Genomic DNA, 21,324 nt, shown 5'->3' on the forward strand with positions numbered 1-21,324 from the left:
TGCTTATATCAACGTCGAATACAAGTCGAACCGGTACAGGTTGAGCGTTTAGGTCCGAACGAAGGGTGCTGCTTGATGGTAGGAGAGGGGGTGAGTTTGTAGCTTCGTCGTGGAATAGGTACGTACAGATTCCAACTTCTGCGGATAGTTAAGCTTAAGGGTTCTACGGAGAAACTAGCCTTGGGGTGACTGGGGCCACGGATGATCAGGGCTGAAGTAAACTGGCGCGGAGAAGCCATGGGGGAGGGGGAGAGGAGCGAGGCCGAAGGAAAGGGGCTGGATTGGGTGTTATAGGGTGGAAGATTTCTCCATCTCGAATAGCAAAGCAACTTGGACCGCAAATTCCTTTACGTGGTTCAGGGTGGAGTGCATCCACGGCTACAGTCTAGGAACGAACTCGATTTCGTTAATAGGTCGCGTTTAACTTGAGCATTTTATTTGTTGGATATAGCGAAAGGGCTTTTAGCTTGTTTCTCGGACAGACTCTTACCGCAATTCCATGTAATCAGATAAAAAGAGAAGCTAGACAAATTTTTTCAATGTTTTTGGATCTTTCACTGGTTTTAACTTCGTTTTGTCATGATAAGAGTCGCGTTAATTTCTCTAAGTAACTTAAGTAACAGAGGTTTTGATTTTGCCAATATTTTTTGAGAAAAAAGGTAAAAAACGTGTAGAAGAGATGCAAAGGACTATGAAATTATATTATATTAGATATACCGAATTATTGAATTATGTGTTCCATAGAATTTAATAGTTTGAGAACTTTTTAGCTTGAGATTCCCTAACTTTTACAAAATTGGCAAAAGATTTGATATAGATAGGTAAACACCGATCTTGGTCAGTATGGCATATGGTATTGATAAAGAGAAGTTGGAGAAGTCCATAATATCGCAAAATAGAAAAGATCGTAAGAAGTAATAATTTTAACGAAGGAAAGCATAGCCAAGTTGGCGGGTAAACTTCCCTTAAAAAGCAAACCAGTTGGAGATACAAATCACCCGATGAATCAAGTGACTTCGCGAGCCACTTGTAAACTGCTGCGGTCGTAAACCCACCATTACCGTACTCTACATTTAGTGTCTCCCCATAAACATTTACATTTACACTTATATTGCTCCACTCGACTAAACATGACTAAATTTCAAGCCATGTAACAAGCCTATTATCACGCTTTTCTACCGACAGTTCATAATTCTCATTTTTAGTCAAAATTCACATTTTATACAGTGCTTTAACTTGCAATCTTTTTTATTCACATTGCTTCATCGAAAAAGATCTTTTACGCGTATCAAGCTTATTTTAATTCTTACTCCAACGGAACAAAATATAGTTAGGCGTTATAAATTTTCGTATATATCTTCATAGATATCGCAATAGTGCATTTTCTGAACAAAATTAGGAAAACAAATATTTCTCTCAGCAAATGTTCTTTATTTTATTTACTTTATAATTTATTCGCCTATATATTTCTATTTCTATTCTAATTACTGTATCGGATAAAAATAAGATCGTCACCGTATAATTATACGTATAATATCTGAATGATGTTTTAGCAATATATTCTAACAATACATTTCTATATTTTTATATGATACATTTACATAACGTTTACAGTTTCAATAAAATACACATAATATTCACTTTGAAATCCGTTTTAAATTATACGTACAAAAGATTTTCTTTCAATCAAACAAGATAAATTATTAATCCTGAGCTATCGCGTAATTCAAGTATATTCTTGCGTAAAGTTAGAACATGTGTCCTGATACAGGTGTGGAACGCAATTCTGCTTCCAATCAAGGATCCTTAGAAGAGACTAATCAAAATTAATAGCCAGTTGCCACTCCTCCGCATCTAGGCGATACCTCGTGGAGACCGTACGAGATTGGATATGTCGGCAATAAATAGACGATTGAACGTAGTCGTTCGTGTTGGACGGCGGAAGGGATATGAAATTAATACAACTCCATCCTGCAGGCCTGTCATGGAAGGCGCTTCTGCCTTCACATAGGTATTTCTGGCATCCTTAGGCTCCTCGACCGTAAGGACCCTTCGACGTGAATATCAAGGAAATTAGAGACGTTAGTAGATAGGCCTAAATTATCGACGGTCCAACGAATCAAGATTTCGTTCTGCCAATGATTATATGTGCTGTGTATGTTAGAGTCACGTTTTCATCCCTCTGATTCTGAGGAAGATTCCAATCTTGATTAAAATATGAGAATTTTCTAAGTAGGAGTATGTTGAAGTAATTTAACGCTAGAATTGCCAAACTTGTCAATAATTCTCAGATTTTGTATTTGTGTATCCTGTATATAGTAATCATGCAGCTGCTTTTAAGGAAGCTAATATTATTTTGTTTCTAAATATCTCTATTATAGTATACATAAATTACTACTTACTTAAAGTGGTTTGGTGAAAATAAATAAATATAATACATATACTCATGTACGATGACATATATTTATTTTATATTATTCATATTAAGGTATTATATAGTACAGTTAAGTGAGCATAGTAAAGATCGATAGTCCTACCGTTAAGGATTACTATTTTGTTCAAATTACACTGCTGTGGTTAGATAATTTTCGTAATTGTAAAGGTTACGGAAAAAAGTAGAATGATTCTATATCTAAATTCTCTTTTACGTTAAAAAATAATATTACGAGGAGTGGAATATTTTCTTTATTTAAGCTTAGAACGATACAAGATATTTTCTTGAGATTTTGTTTCTATCTTTCTAAATATTATTGCGAGATAATGGGAATATATATTACTACATTTTTGGATTTGCTGTAGATAATTGTAATTGTTAAACTAATTTCATTGGAAAGAAAATCGTTGAATTTGCAACAACTTTAATTCAGTAAAATAATATAGAAAATAAGATAGAAAACTTTACTTCGAGAACTACAGTATAGTAGAAGTTTTAAAGTTTAACGAGATTAATAAAACGCAACGGGTACATCGCAGCGAGGTGTGGTAGAAGTTTATATGAGATAACTTTGCATTCGACTTCTGGAATGGGAACAGTATTATCGTTTCGAGCTTAGGTACTCTTGTTGATTAGCCGTAGAAATTCGACAGCTCCGTAATCGAAAGCATTACGCTAGAATTATACGAAAGTACTTGTATTTGTATTCCTCGTCTAATATTATACGATACATTTTAAATCTTCTCTTAAATACTTTAATCATGGAAAACAAAAATTTAAGAAACGTCTTATCTGGAGGAGAATATTGCGAATCTTCGTAACTCTCTTTCGTGAATTGTCCAGTTTCATCCGTAACTCTCATTCGCAAGGGAAAATTAATCGAAACATGAAATTCATATTGCGTCTTTCTTACCAGCACAAGTGTCGATTGATCGTAGCAATGGTCTGGAGTGGTTCGGTCAATAGTTGGGAATTTCGAGGGTGCTCTAACTCTGCTCAGGGCAGGGACAAGAAAGATAACTTTATAGAGAGGGTAAGACGCGGCTTGCTGGGGGTTGATTGGATGACCCCTCACCATCTCTGCTCGCTGCTCGAGCATCACCCTCCATCCAGCATCTTGCTTTCACTGCGATCAAAACGATTTCATCCCCCTTCCAGTTTGCCCACAGCGTAAAAATATGGCCGACCAGACGTGGTTTCAAAGGGTTCAAATCCAACGTTCTAGAGGATTGACGACTTGATAGAACGGTGATTGCCTTTTCTTATAACAGCCTGTGCGTTTACAATCTTGTAAAAACTGACAGCAATTTTTAATTGGACGAATTGACAACGAATAACGAAGTATTATTTGTGAGAGTATTTTCTGGCAGAATCGTAAATTGTTTACTTTCTCGATACATCGTTATCATGAATGACGGCTAATGATATTTATTACTGTGTAATCAGAGAGGTTCTTAATTTAATGCAAATATGGACAAAATTACGTGCAATTTGTTCGAGTTTTGTTTATTATATACAATGTGAAGAAATTACTGTACGTGCAGTGAGTTGACTGGGCATTGATTACCTGTGAATGAAAAAAATTAGAGAAAGGATTGACTACTTATTAGGGATTAAGAATTGTATAAAAGAGACTTGACGAGATGTAACGATACGTAAATGGAGGAGGATAGGTTGATTGCCGTACATATCTCGGGAAATTTATTTCTGAGAATAATTTCATGCTCTGTATGGCTCGTTCGTTACTTCTCCGTGGTATTATAAGTCTATAAATATCGAAATGTTATCTTTTACTATCTCTGTTTTTACCACAGCAACTTGAGTATCCTCTTTTAGTCTTTATTCTTTCCTTGACTAATACTATTTGACAAAAATATTTTTAAAAAAGATACATTTATAATTTGCCCCAATGTCTTGTTAAATAACAACACCTTAAACTCGTATCCCACTTGTAAGGCTAAGAACAAGGAAAAGAAAATAAGATAACTAAAAATATTTTCAGATATTCATTCGTATCGAATAAAACTTATTGATTCGTTTTAATGAAAAATTTATTTGCACGTATCTAACTTACGCGAGAGCCGATTGTGCGCAATTCAGAAGGATCAATCGTCCGATATGCGGTTATGTCTCATTGTAACGAGGACTTGGCGGCGAGGCAAAGTTTGTCCAAAGTTTAAGGAGTATCAGTGCACTGAGGCTGAAGCATCGAGATCTCTGAACAGAGAACAATGGTACACCCCGGATTCTCTTCTTAGATAGCATCTGTATCGAGGACGCGGGGTACAGAAGAGAATGAGTAGGAAGGTCTTGCAACCCATTCCCAACCCCATACAACTCCGCTAGCCCAGACCGTTTCGAAGTGCCTACCATCTTAACAGCCATATTGAATTATGGTTATTACGACGTCCTGTCCTTACGATATTTCCTACCCCTTTGAAGTTCACGGAAATTGGACCCACGAGAGTTGCGTGTCTTTTTTGTTCGAGGTTACTAGGGATCGTTTAACACACAGACGACCAAGGCTAGACATAGGAAGATAGATATTTTTCAGTGGAATGCTACGTTAAAATTTTAATTAATTTAACTTTGTTCGAGTAATACCGAAAATTGAAGGATTCTTTAGAACATCGAGCAAAGAAATAGTTTTTGGAGTTGGCAATTAACAAAGTTGTAAAGCAGTTGGAAAGATATTAAAACAATTTAATTAAACGCGACAACTTTGTTTCTTCAGTTGAATTCTTTTTAAATTAACGAATAGTTGAAGACGATTTACGAGGTAGAACAATTTCTTTTCGATATAATTGCGAAAGGAAATTGTAGAAAAGTAAGGTAGAAACGAGCGATCGTGCATCTTCTCCACGATTCTAATTATGAAAATCTTGAAGTGGTTGGGGTTTGCATGCTCGATCAGGAGGCAGCCAGGAATCTCGTGGGCACGATCACTCAACTGAGGATATCTTGATGCAGACGCCCACGATATCGACAGTGCATCCCTTAGGCCCGACCCGGAACTCTCTCCTTATCCACCTTCCTGCGTACCTCCGAATAACCTTAGTTACTTTGCTCGACTGTTAGGTTGCTGAAGCTAGCGCGGGCGAAGTACGAAACTCTCAGTTCCTAGGAGAGTCCTAGGTAATCACCGAACTTCGCCGCTCCCTCAGGAACGGGCCACGTCGTATCACCCACCCCCTTTCCTCCCTTTTCGTTTCACCCCACGCTTCTAGTACGAGCCGATATAACTTTGTTCCTGGGGGTGTAGTACCGTTCCACGAGCCAAGGCTGCCTCGTAGCTATCGCATGACGTTGGCTTTTCTCAGTGCGGAACGTTTGCACTTTTGCGATAGACATCGTTGCGGTTCTTGCAATTTTTCGTTAAATCTATAATAATTTTGATCAAAATTGTGATATTTCAAAGGAATTATTATATTGTGATATTATAGGGAATTATACTTTTTTTCATTGTTCAAATAGAATCTAAGAAGCGTGTTGCGAAGATTTGATAGCTTTAAATTATCCTTTCACTAACTTTTGTTAAATAAGTTATAAAAACGGTATAGATTAAATTATTATAAATGTAATTCCTTAAAAAATCTCTATTCTTTTTTTTTAAATTGAATTTTGATACGTTTGAATGAATATAATATATATTCGAGCGCAGATGAACACGTGATATTAGAGAATAGAAACGTGAATAAAGAGAAACAGCTGTTTAAGATGATTAAGTAGTTTGTTTATAAAGAGAGAAGTATATCATTGGAATAAATATATAATTATTCGCGATATTTTAGAGATGTTTAATCATTTTCTTAGGAAAATGATGTAAAACATATTTGGAATTTTGCTTGATTGTCTAAAGTTCTACCGCTACTGTTAGACCTTTACAAGATTTAACGAGATCTCTTCGACGCGAGCTGATGCACGTTTAGTGCTTAATGTATAGCCCGCAAATCCACGTGGTCTTGAAAATCCTAAACAAGCCGTCCTCTGTCTGGCTTAATTGGGTTTCTAGAAAATCCTGTAATTGTACGTTAATACGCGTTCAAGTCTATTGTCCCTCTGCCTCGACATTACAGCTCCCACACGAACAATCATGTCACACTGTACCTATGTACTGACGTTCGAAAAATGTTTTTCCAAGATATAGTTATTTCCCTTATGAATTTAAATCAACAGTATTTAATAAAGTTCAGAGAATATTCTTTTCTTACATCTTTGAGAACAATAGCATTTTTCCAGTAATATAGCTAAATGTAAATTTATTTTTAAAAAGACAAAATGCTACTACTAAGAATATGCAAACTGCGTTTGTTGAAAGTTATTGTACATATATATATATAATATATTGCATGTTTGTTTTTTTAATAAAAAAAGACGTTCTATTTCGTACTTCTATGTAGATTGATTCAAATATATTGTTACTTAATTTCTATATTATCATTTAATTATGTCACTCAAAGGATCATATAGCTAAATGTAAATTTATTTTTAAAAAGACAAAATGCTACTACTAAGAAGATGCAAACTGCGTTTGTTGAAAGTTATTGTACATATATATATATATAATATATTGCATGTTTGTTTTTTTAATAAAAAAAGACGTTCTATTTCGTACTTCTATGTAGATTGATTCAAATCTATTGTTATTTAATTTCTATACTATAATTTAATTCTGTCACTCAAAGGATCAGTTAATTAAACTCATTTAAACTGCAAACAATGACTATACAAACTAAACGATCGTTATTCAATATTCTGTCACGTTTCAATCGTTCTTCAACATCGAACAATGCATACCATGAAAATTATTACGACTGTAGAACCAAAAAGTCATAATTTCTTCAGCATACGAAGGTTCATCGTTTCTCTGTTAATCTTTCAAAGTTCGAGAATCACGTTGATCCAGGAATAGAATCTTTTCTGTATCGCATAGCGGATAACAGCTCGAAAATCAGTGGTCAGATAGAGGAGGGGTATACGTTAGTCCACGACTTCACGAGAATTTGACTCTTATCGCGAATATTCGAAGCAAAGCGGGTCGATGGACAATAAGGTCGTTGGACGGATCCACCTATCTCAACAATGGTGGCTTATTATCTCGAACAAAAGCAGAGTTCTAGCAGCGTTGAGGGGGTGGTGATGACCACCCTAGGAAAGATGCCGACGCCATAAGCCTACTAATGGATTCCTTCAGCAGCAGCTGTCGCCTTAAGATTGACCGACTTCAACTAAATTAATTTCCACGTCTATGCCATGCCACTTTCCCTGGATTAGAGCTGAAAGAAAATTTTCGTCTGAAGCACAAGACCGATAACCGATACTTGAGTATACCAGAGCATACCGCGGATTATGAGTCTATTTTTTAGAATTTAGGAATTTCAGGAATTCAGTGATATCGATCGACAGTTTTACATCGATGAATTTAGTAAATTTTCAAACTGATAGAAATTTTATTTTAACTCTGAAATACTTTCTCGACTCTTGTATCTTAATTTGGCTTTCGTTTTGAAAAACGAAAAGACTATTAATACTTGAAGGAAACCTTGAAAAAAAATATATAAAATTAGGACATAAAATTACTATATATCAATGAGGATTCTTTTACTTCACCTATAAACAGTTCAAACGTGAAAAAGCGTTTAGCAACAAAACAGTGCAACACGTAACAGGCTTCGACGAAGGAATTTACAAGTAACAAATTAAACAAAGCTTCGTAGTAATCGTAGAATGATTTGCATTAAGAAACGCTAAGAATATACATACTGTAGAACAAAAAGTGCTCATTTTGAGAAATTTTAATATCGATTTGAAAACAGACGAAGAAATATTTACGAGCTACTTGCAAGTACTTAGCAAAGCAGTTCAAAATTTCAGCAAAACATGATATAAGTCTGTAAATTAATTTGTCAGCGATGTTAATATCAGCCTTCTTTATCTTCAGAGTCTATATGCAGTGAAAAGTATCTTATTCTAGTAAACTGTTTAGAAAAAGTATAATATATTTGAAATATTATTCTTAACATCGTTATTTGTTAAAATAAAGCTGTTACAGCCTAAATATTCAAATTTCAATTCAAATTTAGATTGCCTGACGAACGGTAGCTATTGTTAGAAATCTTTTCTTTTAATTTATAACATTGAAGTAGAGTTCAATTGTTGGTTAAACAAGAGTAGCAGCACACTGTCCACCGGTTTTCTAAGAGATGGCGTACGCTGCCATTTTGCCAGAATCTTGTACGTGGGAGTGAGTAAATTATTGATCAAACCAACCCCATGACTTACTAGAGCCACCTACGCGAGAACACAGCAAGTTCCTACGATTATTATTCCCAAAAGGGCAGGTTACTGAAGAAATTTGTCGGTAATCGACACGTGTTTTCTCTTGCTACAAATTAATCGTTAATTATTGACTAATTGCTTGATACAATTAAAGAATATCATACTTTAACTACTGCAAATAATCAATACATGAATTTCATGCATTTTGTAAGTTAGATATTTAGTACCAATATTATTACTGTAAATACGCGATGTTTCTCTCATAGATGAAATTCATCATTCTTCGTAATTATGCACATATGCAACACGCTCACTGTATTGATTAATATATTATTCTGATAAAATTAATATATTCTACTATCGCGTCCATACAGACGCACTCTAAATCCTAATTTCTCTCCAGGCTTGTTTTTTTCTTTTCTAATCCGGAACTTATTAAATCTTGTATTTCCGTATTTTTATACAAATATAATAATTTAATCAATTGTTTAACGATTAAACTTTAAATCGTCCTTTCATCGTAATAGTCATATTTTAACATAATACCAACGACAGCATGCGTAAATTATTTGAAAAGAAGAAAGAAAGAACCTGATGCGTGTACAAGTCACATTTTTGTCTTTCTCCTATGGTAATCTTGAAATAAAAGAACGATTTTAAAATACAGAGAACATTGTTTTAGTTGGTTTTGAAATTACATTTCTTCCATTTATATCCCTGTGAACATTTCAGAAATATCGATTGTACCGTCAGAAGTCAACACGAATTAGGATTCACGTTTTTATTCAATTTCGTGAATTCCAAACGAAAAAGTATTTTTTGTTTTACACTCAAAAAGATTTTTCACAGAAATGGACTTGACACGTTTATTCCCTATGATCCTCATTCGCGGCGAAAGAAGAAGCAACATTTTTCAAGCTCTTATACTCAGGGAAAGATAAGGAGATTATGGATGATAGTTCGCTTACCTCAGCCAACAATGTTCATCACCGTTCCCATTCACAAGCACAATGCGAACTGTTCACGTGGATCGCGTGTCTCGCGCGAAGATGCGACACTCAAAGAAGATACAGCTTTTGAAAACCAGTCCTCTCCCTCCGTCGAGGGGTGGTTGGACGATCGAGCCAGTACCGGATGGACTGGTCACGATACAGAAAAGTGTACAGGGATTCTTCCAGCATCCTGGTGGATGCTGACCGGTCACGGACCGGTCATTGGTGAATAATAAAAAAAGAAAGAGAGATAGGAAATTCCGTTGCAAACTGGACATGGCGCGAGATGACCAACAACCGGTCTGGCAGATGTTGGTCCAGCTGCAGTTTGTCTAGCGTACGATTATGGAGTTTAGAAAAGTACTATAGATTTAGAGGGTTGAATCGTCGGAATTCTTTGTGTTGGATAGTTTGATCATTTTCATGCGTGTCTATTTATAAATTGAAGATCATACGGGTAAAATGATAAGTTTATTTTTGTTAATTTAAAATAGGAAATATTACTACCATACATACATACTATATTATGTTAGATATTGTTTGAGAGTATTTGAAATATTTAATTTGTGGAAAATAACAGAACATTGGAGTGGAAGTAACAAGTAGTTTGAAGGGATATTGAGTTGGTATTGAATAAACGTTTCTTTTTTTTCGCAACATTTATTGTGTTATCCGCAATCGTGTTATTTTTATGTCAATATTTGTCAAATGATTGGCAGTTTATATTGGGAAATATGAACAAATTAAAAGAAGAAAATGCGGTTGATTTGTGTAGATTGCGTGAATATCGAATATTACGAAGTTTACGTATTATGTTTATAACGAGAAAGATAAAATGAGGTGGTAAAATCAAACCAAAATTTGTTACGCAAAAATAATTTATAACGTGCATGATCGGAAGTAAACGTTAATTTTTGATCAAGTAATTTCTGCACAATGATATGGGTTTAATGTGTACACCGCAAAATTTCACGTTTATTCGCAGCTACGAAATATTTTACTACCTTCCACTGAAGAGAACGACACGCTCATTAATGCTATTGAGTTTGTTTGAATGAACGAGATACTCGCGCTTCATAAAATTATTAAAACCGTCCCATCAATTAAAGCGTTAATTTCCCTTTCGTTGACACAGCCACTTTTAATTATTTCCACTTTCATTCAATTGCTTCCACACCAAATTATCGAAAATAACAGCTCGGTGAATAATTTACATTCTTATGTTCAATTTTCCGATAGCTTTATGCGGTATTAATATATCGTTATATGTATTAATTTCTACATCAAACAATTATTTTAATAACAGCAATTTAGCGCGGATTCCATACCCGCTTCTTTTTCACAGATTATTGTACTCTTGACCGTGAAATGTGAATTATTCAACATGTAGGTAATGAAATTATTTTATGCAATGAAAAAGAATGAAATGAATTTACGCAATAACTAAATTCTAGGTGACAATTAATTCTATATTGGTAAATAAAACACTGGCAAATTTAATTGATGGGTACGTAGATTAGTCGCCTAAACAGTGTTGCAAATAATTGTTCCAAATGAAGAATATAAATTTTATAAGTTGTAGTAAGTAAGTAAGTGACAAAAATCGAATGTTTAGACGGTTTACTAATAAACAAAACCCACGGTTTATATTTTCTAGAAGACGGATTATGACTATAATTTTCCAAAAATGTGATATAAATGTAATTTCTAGGGATAATGTCAACTATATTTTAATCATAGCTCGTGTTTTACGAAAAAGAATTATATCGTTTAATCCAAAAGGTAAACATACAAATACATATATTTCTTTCATTTCAATACAGATTTTTATGAAAAATTTGAGATATTCTAGAAGCTGCATGAAAAAGGGAACTCGTGTTTGAACGATATCCTGTTTACGATTAACATCGGAACGTGGTCAAACGTTTCTACAAAGCGAATTGTTGCAGTGCTTTACAGAAACGTGGAGAATTGTCTGCGCATGAATAAAGAATGGCCGCGTGTCGCGGTCTCGTTTAAACTCGCCGGAAGTTGTTTAAACCGTGGGTCCGCTGATTAGCGCGAAAAGGTCGGGAAGCAAAGGGCCGCTTAGTAAACAATTAGACGGCCAGGTAGCCGGTATAGGCGGCCGGTTGCATGCTAATAGGGCCGCGATAAAGAATGAAACTCGCCGTGTGGTATAATCCGGAGAAATGAACTCGGTAAATAAATAATTAAATAATTAGCGGGCCGTATGCTGTTGCGGAATTGTCGACGACTCGAGCGTTTTCTCGGTTGCTCGCCGCTTAAGAGTCGCCGGCGCTAAAGAAAAGGGGAGAAAAATGAACTGACGGCGCGGGGTTGCCCGCGAAACTTTTGACCAGACGTCGTTCCTCCTATGAACCATGAGCCGAGACACTGCTTTTTCGACGTCTTCGCGGCGTGAATTTCTCGCGAAGGGTTAAAAACACTGAGCTCTTCGTCCGCCGTGACTCTCAACCCTTGCTTTCCAGGAAGGTGCGACTATTTCGTTCGAAATTGTTTTCACCATTGGTAGTGTTGAAGATCTTCGTGAGAATTACAACGTGAAACGTTGGTGCGAATCGAGCTATGGATACCTCTTGATAGTTTGCTTTTAGTCTTTCGTTCGAAAGTTTGAGTGGCTAGATTTGATAAAGACGACGATCGAATGTTGCGTGGTTTCAGAGTGGAGGACGACGTGTGGTATATGCGTAGATTTATTGTGGGAATTTTCAATCTTTTATTTCAGCCTATTATGATCTGTCTGAGTTTTTATGCTTATAAATGCTAGCAAATGCTTATCAATGGTTTGTTACTTTTAGTTTATCGTAGATTCGTAGCATTGAGATTTCATTGTTTTTGTTTCTTGAGATTCCATTTTCCTTGAATAATGATAATTCTTTGAGTATATTTTTCAAACTGTGATGCAGGAAATGTAATTTTTCAAGGAAAATTACACCGCTCCTCGATATTGTAATTTCTCCTTTAATTATTCGTTCAAAGGAACATCATCCGAACGCGAACACTACGAAACATCTTGCAAAATCTCAAATCCATTATTTCGTATTTCAACAATTTTTCTGATCAAATACTCTTCACAGACGCGATAACAACTTCGTTGAAGATATCTTTTTATCCTTCGGTATTTAGAATTATTCTCGATTATTTTTGTATTTGGTATTCAAAAATGTACAATCATACGTTTTTCCTCTGATCTTCCACACCAGCGAAATTTAAGAAGCTCCTCAAGCAACGAATTCGATATTATCGATCAAAGATGTTCGCATGAATCGAAGGAAGCAGTTTGTAAAAAGGTAGAAGAATTTTGAGAACCACCTGCGTTTAGTTGGCGAAGTTGCAGAGTGTTGGAGCAGAGCATTATAAACGCTTCTTGGCCGTGTTTCTGCCGTTTCTACTTTACCGCTTTCCACACTGCCGTGCGAGAAACTAAAATGAAAAAGAAGTGGCTCTATGTGTGGGTGATATACACGTGCCAGCGGCGTTTTATCGCGCGGTTTATGTTGCACACTCACCACCCCCGACATTTGCCTGCAGCGGCAGGAGTAAGAATGCTAATTGGAAAGCCGGGGCCATTTCTTTCTTTCGTCTTGCCGGGGGAAAGATATTTCCTTCTGTCGCCCTTTTTACACCGGAAATTTATAGCACGCGCCTTTTCAAATCCTGCCAGAGATGAATTTCGATGCTTTTAACTGTAACTCTTCTATGCTGTTTAGAATTTTAATTAGTCTTGTAAATTTAGGTTATACATAATGCACTTTTGTCGACTATTTTTTCAGCTCTGCTATTAAATACTTAGTTGTTTGCATTTTTTACTTTCTTTCTCTTGGTATATTTCTTTTGGTTTCCTGGCCGTACTGAATTTTGAGTCTCTAATTTTCAGTAGGTAGTTTGTTTGAAGTTTTGAAGTTTGAAGTGTTTTTTAAATAGCATGATTATTTCATTTTTTTAAGTTGTTTCTTACTAGTTCCAATTGTTGGTGGTATTTAATTATTCCTTTGATCGTATTGACACTCTTATCGAATAGTCGTGCGATTGTTCGAGGATTTGAAAATTATTATCTTTAATTTCCTTTGATGGATTTTGTCAATTTTTCTTCGATTTTCATTCTTCTAGAATTACTTATTGTGTATTAATAAATTTTCAATCTGAGCGTGTTTTTTCGATACGTTCTTCCTCAATGAGGACTATTCCAGATTTACATATTTTCATTAAAATTTGGATAATTTCGTTTAATTCAAGTTCATAGAGGTACATATTTACCTAATACGTAAAGAAACTTCGATCAAAAATTTCTTTTAGTCTTTGCATCTTTCGTCAAGACTGCGAATGTATTTCAATTTATCCGATGAATATCTTCAAAAATATTTAGTCGCAAAAATCGTTTCTGTTTGCAACAATTTGTTTGAAATTCCATAAAGAGGGTACGATGTAGCAATTTCGAAACGATTCTGTACTATGAAAGAAACTTTGTCAGGGATTGTACCGGGGCCAGTTTATGAAACGGAAAAAGTTCTGACCGTCGAAAGAACTTCGAACTTTGGACAACCCTGAATACAGGGGACGGGAGAAAGGAGGAGTATGCGATGCACATGGGAGTTTAAAGGGTTTATTATAGGTGGTGTCGGAAGTTAAGGTTACAGCACAGGGGCGTGGCAATTCTGTAAGTTGCACAACCACAATTTATGCAATGGCGTTGTATCAAATAAAGTTCTTTTCGTTGTTGTAAATATCGCCTCGAATTTTCTCAAAGTTTTACTTATTGCTTCTATCGTTTTAATGTGAAATAAAAAATTCAATTATTTTAATTTGTTTAAAGGGAGGCAAAATAATCATCAAAGTTTAAAGAATCTTTGTCTTGTGCCTGTATACGTTAAATATCGCATTAATATTTTAATCCAAAGACGAACTTGTTCTGTCGTAATTTTTATTTCCTTTTTTGTAAGAGCTGCAATGTCTCATCAAATATACGCCACTTTCGAGTTGTATGCGTTATCCATATGTATTTAGGAGGTTTTGTGTTTCCTTGTATTTACCCACGTATCTTCAGTTTACTTTTCCAAGTCATAGACAAACTTCCGTACGATAAGGAGCCACGCACTGAGTTGTCTTTTTACCAAAATCTCGTGTATTCTTCAAAGAAGGTATAAAAAGCATTTTCTTAGTCATCCTCGTTATCGTTACAATGTTTCTGGTCATTCTCGTTACTTAAAAAATTTGTCTAATCATCTTTGTCATTTTTGAGACCGTAAACAATGTCTGCTCGTTTTTCCTTTTCTATGTTTCCCTCGTAGCTTCTTCCTCTTTTTATTAACTTGCAAACCTTTCTCCTAAAGTGAATTGTACGGATGAAGAATATTCCTTATTTCGTGTTAGGGTAGGACGTGTCTGGCCAGGTCGTCCGGGGATAATTTTCGGGAGGGTCGTGCCGCAGAAAACGCTTGAAGTGGCTCCTACTTTTGCGCGGGTTTATGCTTTCCGGTTCCTCCGTGGCTATTATCCGGCCTCCTCTGTTCTCCACTCGCGTTCTGCCTGAAACAATAAAACACGTTCATGAATGAAACCCTTCTCTGCGCTCTCCCTCGTCCCTTCTGACACCCGCCTACAGTCCTGCACCCTCGACGGCCTTCAGGAGTAGACTACCACCCTCTTTTACCACGCTTTATCATGCTCCTTCCATTCATTCGTAGCTTCAGGTAATAAACTTGGGGCCGCGAAGGGAAGAACGGCGGAAGATCTTCGCTCGTTCACTTCGCCACGCATACGCACGTACCAGGAAGCGTTGCACCCGCGTTTATTTTTATAAACGGAAGGGTAGATACGCTATAATTACCATGAGAAACCCCGGTTTCGAAGGTCAGCCATAGATTTCAAGGGCGACCTCGTGGTCCAGGAAACAAAGGGAAATATTAATTTCTTCAGAAACGAATTTATTAATCTTTCGATTTAATTTCCCAGTATGAATCAGTTACGATAAAATATTCTTCTTCGTTGACAGTTGATCGCAACAATCTTTACTACGTTCTTTGGAATCAAGGCCAAACTGAAGAAAACCTAGACGTACACATATGTATACGGTAGTATCTTTCAAGTGGTTAAGCAGAGATTTACATTTTGTTGGTTGTTCGTTGTAGACGAAGAAGGTGCAAATGAATTTTCTATCGCGCGCGCGTATACGATGCGCTTAGATGACCGATAACTCGGTTGTTTGCGAGTCGCTTACTTAGAAGTAGAGTACGTTGTTTTGTTGTTATTTTGCTTGCACGTATTTTTCTATGTTTTCTTCTTTTACTTGCCGCTTCCTATAATAAACTCCTAGATGCAACGCAAAGAAGCGTGAAGGAGTATCTTGCTTGATTTTTTTATGCACATGAACGCCCGATCAGAGCTTACATAATCCGTTATTTATAACGAAGGCTTGCTAGGTTAAATAGAGTGCCTGATCTATAGGTCACGTTAGATCTTCTTCTTTTCACGTGCCCCGTGAAACGCGCGATGCCATCTAATCTTTTTCAAGTAATTTTCTCAAGTAGCTTTCTCAAATACCTCTTTTATATGCGACTCTTTTGTATCGTTAAAAATGTTCTTTACATTTTTAAAAAATGTTTTAGAGGTCGCAGATTATTTGGTTGTTGTAAAAGAAGATCGCGACAATCGGAAGACTCTCGAAACGTTTCAGAAGAACAGGCAGGTGACAATGGCTGTTGAACGTACTTGTAATAAGCAACACTCTACGTTGACGAGTGTTTGGTATATTTCTCGCATCATTGTCTAGTCTATTCCTGCCTGTTGCGTAATTATAATAAATGTACAGTATATTCGAGCAAGCTGTTTTCATCTCGTATCATTTTTCATATATTTATGTAACGAAAAGAGGAGGAACGAGGAACATTATCTTTCTCAGCTCGGAGTCGAATTAAAGTCATATAAAAAGGGCTTCTATCCGAAGAGACGTGTAAATGCATTTAATTGTTAAGTCAGTCTCGAGACAAGGGACCTAGGGCGAGTGAAATAGAGAAAGACGGAGCTTATATGCAGACAGATAGAAGAGACAGACTGAGAAGGCTCCTCATTCGTAGCACAGAGCTAGAGATCGCAGTGGGCATCCATTGGCCGGAACTATGGGGTGGGTTGGCAGCGCTATGGGCTACTATCGGCTCCTTGGGGATGTTTCCACCCCTATTTCTACCAACTACCCCCCTTACAGTGTACACCGAATACACTGGTATAGTTATACAGACTCGTACGTGCCGGGCTGTTGGGTATTGATCGTCGTTGCCTCCAGAATACCACGTTCTACCTACTTCTCCTTCACCTGCAGTAGCACGTCCTTACACATCCTTGCTGGTCCTTCTCTGGCCGGAGGTGCATCCCTCTTGGTCCACGTCCGATTTCTATCTCGCTGTTAGCCGCGGAGTTCGGTCGGAATGGTATCGAGATTCGTTAAGGGAAGCTACTGGTATACGCTCGATATTACGGACGATTCTTCGTCGAAGGAATGTGAGGCATTGCTTAGAACGTAATCGTAATGCAGGGAATGACTTTTTAGGTATTGGTGAAATGAGAAGTTGAAATGGTAAACGATATACATATACGTATATAAGCGTTATAAGTGTTTCTGATAGAAACGAGAAATGATTTTTTTAACGTTGTCAGTTATATCGTGTGTCACTTGAATGTTATAGACCTTCAGTAGATACGTAGAAGAATGATAAAAAATGTATCTGGTCGATTAAATTGATTTATTTACAACCTCGATTCTCTTCAGTTACGGTTTAATTGAAATCTACGATCGTGGCTATAGCCTTCGATACCCCTAACAGCTAAATTATCATCGTTTATAACTTTCTTCGTCGTATTTGCTAAATAATCTACATCATTTCCACAGAAAAGATCGTTTTATATTTTTTTATCACTTAAATCGTTTGGTATACGAATTTTTTAATTACCGAAGGATACGTCAGAGTTTAGTCTTTTGCTTTGAATATCATTTGTATCTGTATTTTTAACGCCAAGAAGGACAGAAATTTTTCTAGTAATTTGATAGCGATAGTAAATGGTAAATAGGTTTTTCTACGTTAAGATTAAAAAATGCTAAAAGTTTTTATGTTTTCATTGATCTTTTTAAACCTGCCAAATTTCAACGATCAATCGGAATAAAATGACGTAATTTTACACTTTGTATTCGTGACAAGCCAGCCACTAAATTCTCACAAATCTATCTACGGCGAATACCTGTGGAACGTTGAAAAGATAAAAACGACTGAGTAGTTAGAGAGAAAGAGAGATTCGAATGGAGAAAGGGAGGACGTGAAAACCTCCGGTAATCGAAGACTCTTATCTTTATTGCTGAAATTCCACGTATCTTTGGGAGCGAAAGGGCCGATGGAAATGAGGACATTCCGTTCCCCGACCGGATTGGGTTTCGACGATTAAGGATCCTTCTAATCCTTCCAACCTGACATTGTATTCTGCCATCACTATTTCCCCCTTTCTCTCTCTTTCTGCTCTGTTTGTAACCTTTCTTTAGTCCACTATGTACGAATGTTGCTTACATCTGGAAATAAATTCAAATATGCAGTCGACACTGACGAGTTGCGAAACTATTTCGAGCGGTTCTTCGCGTATCCAACTGTAACTGAAGTTAATGTTTTTGTTAAATTACAGACATTATTAACGTGTAAACTTGGAATCGCTTTTGAAGTTGTAATCAACGCTACTATTTTGGAGTTGTGAATGTTTCAAAGCTCCTCTGAAACTGACTTTATGTAGTATTTCTTTACTTATTCTATGGTTTTGGCTATGAATATATTTTTCTAGATTTGTATATTCTTGAGAATTTGTATTATTTTGTGTAATGTTATTTGGTTATGAGAAAAATATAATTTGAATTTGAATGTTAGGAAGTAAGAATTGGATTATATGAAGAGAATACAAACGAAATGCAATGGAGCATTGATAAATATCAAGAACATTGATCAAGTAAGATTGAAAAATTAAAAGATATATAGGTACGTCGCTTCATGTATCGTTTTTCCATTTAGTTAATCGAATTTATCTTATTCGTGTATATTCATTTATTTAATTCATATGTCCATATTTTGATTAATTTTCAATTAAAGAAAGAATTTCGTGAACCTTTAGAAATTAATTGCAAGGGAAATTTTTTTAGTGTATTACTAACGTTTGGACAAAATATATGCTAATTATCCAACAGTGTCTGAGGTTTAACATTTATTCGTCTAAAACAATTTCATTTTCAAAAAAAAAATCAATTTAATCATCGTTAAAAAATGACGAAACTGTCGTGGGAAATATGACATTCAAAGAATGGACCGAATTTAAACTTCCGTTGTAAATAGTTTAAACGAAATTACGATATTCCAAGCGGTATAAATGGAGCAAGGAGAAAAGTAAAAGTAGAAAAGCAGTAAAAGTAAAACAAACGCGAAGCTTTTAACGTAACATTGGAGAAAATTTCCGATACGGCACAGTTTACATTGAACGGAACGCGTAGCGATTCGGTCGCCAGATCAGCGACGGTCCTTTTCTACTTACTCGATTTTTAACCCGAGCGATCGATCAGCCAGACGAGACAATGTAAGCGAGATTTTATCGGCCTAGGTGATTTCAACGATCTTAGTACTTCCATCAGAAATTGCTTGAAAAAGAAAAATCCGCTTAGCAGATAAGTATATGAAAAATAATCAAAAAGAAGAGATATACGATTCGTCTCTGGTAATCGAGACTCGAGGCTGCAACAAATTAAATACCGAAAGCTCGTTAGAGAAATTAAACGATACTTTCTCCGAGAGAAGCTTTGCTCACGAAACATCGTTATCAAACAATTCAGAAAATAGAACGGCGAAGTAAATTGCATTTGCATAGATTCGTAAGTCCGTTTTTCAGAGAGCCCTTCAATTATAGTATTATACAATGAAAGAAATTACATAATTAGTTTCCTTCTCTTTTTAAATTATTAGTACATTTCCTCCTTGTTACTCTCAGCATTTTAAATACCTTGCTTCTTTATGACTTTCAACTCTTTTAACCGATTACTTTTGACACGAAACTACGCTCATTTCCGCAGAGTGCATTTCTTATCCTTAAGAGGGAAAGAAATTTACGGAGTGGTGATAATACCCTTTCCTTTGCTTGGAGGGGGTAAGTCAGAATGGTGGATGGAAAGGGTGGGGCAAATGGTATGGGAAACCAGGTTTTCCAGAGAGGGTAAGACGGGACTAACGGTGGTGGTGGTGATGGTGGTGGTAGTCTAACATTTGCAGGGGAATATGAAAGGGGTTTTGCAAGGAAAGGCGGGGTAACAAGATGGCCGCGACCACCGACGTAGGGGAAGTAAGACATTTATCCGTAAACAAGACTGCGCTAGCTTTTGCTTCCTACTACTATGCTGAAAAAGTAACTAACAAACATCGCTTAAGGATTTGTCTCATCTTATCGGCGATGTTGTTGCCATAGCGCTTTTTAGAAATTACGATATAATAGCTAACAACGATGACGTTGACAGCGATACATACAAGATGAGATTATTATTTCAAATCGTTGAATTAATGGTTGCACATTAGAATTTAGTATCTTTAGAAAGACAGGCAAGTAAATAAGCAAGTATTATGCAACTGTCTTATTTTATTAATATTTCTGGATAATTTTTTGAATTTGCAGAGTATTGCATAGAATTGTAAATCAATAGACATTTACCGAATAATTATTTTTATATATCACGCGGTAAAAGTAATTGTTTATAACGTTTCAAAATGTCTTGAAACAAATACGATACTGTTGCAATTAATTGTTTGCAAGTTAATTTTGAAACGTCCTATAGATACACCGCGGAGTATCCCAGTTGTAAGTAACTCTGTGGTCATCCCGACACACGCTTCTAAATTAACACCAGGGTCTATTCTATTAATTAATCTCATTACTTTAATATCTCTCCGGATCTGTATTTCGAAATTTATATCTTTTGTCTGCGAAACATCTCGTCGAAGAATATCGCGTCTGATTCAACAATGACTTATGAATACTTTCAGAATTGGAATACACAGTGTTTCGTTCTTCAAATACCTTCTCTGTTATAAAAGTCGATAGAGATTTGAACTTAAATTCTAACATATAATATTATATCTAGGGAGAAATCTAATCTCTAAATCTATGGTATTAGATTTATTTTAGAGCGTTAAACAAATTATGTATAGACAAAAGTGGTCGACTTTGTCAGAAGCAGAAGTTACAGAAATTTCCTCACAGCCTTAATCGTCACGCTATCCAATTGTAAGAGAGGATGGAGGCGATTTCTCAAATATTTGATCGAGGTTCCTTCAATTACCATCAATATATTAGCCATGTCAGCTCAAATCAAATTCTGTTTAATATCTAACCGATACGTAATCCTTTATTATGGAGCAACGAATAAATAAGAATATGCAATGCTGCGAACGCTATTCGATATTTACATCAGATCTGTTTTCCATAGTTAGAAGAGTACGATTCTTCCCTCTTTCTTTTAAATTAATTATATCTATCTTATCATACTAATCATGTTTATATATATATCAGCTACCATGATTGTTCTATGACGAT

The 21,324-nt window shown here is 35.9% G+C and overlaps 1 pseudogene; it reads left to right on the forward strand.

The window, feature by feature from the left end:
- The first annotated feature begins 843 nt into the window (after positions 1-843).
- LOC132912862 (uncharacterized) overlaps positions 844-21,324 on the forward strand; it is a 34,117-nt pseudogene continuing 13,636 nt past the window's right edge.

Source organism: Bombus pascuorum, chromosome 12 (assembly GCF_905332965.1).
Source record: "Bombus pascuorum chromosome 12, iyBomPasc1.1, whole genome shotgun sequence".
NCBI classification, from domain to species: domain Eukaryota; kingdom Metazoa; phylum Arthropoda; class Insecta; order Hymenoptera; family Apidae; genus Bombus; species Bombus pascuorum.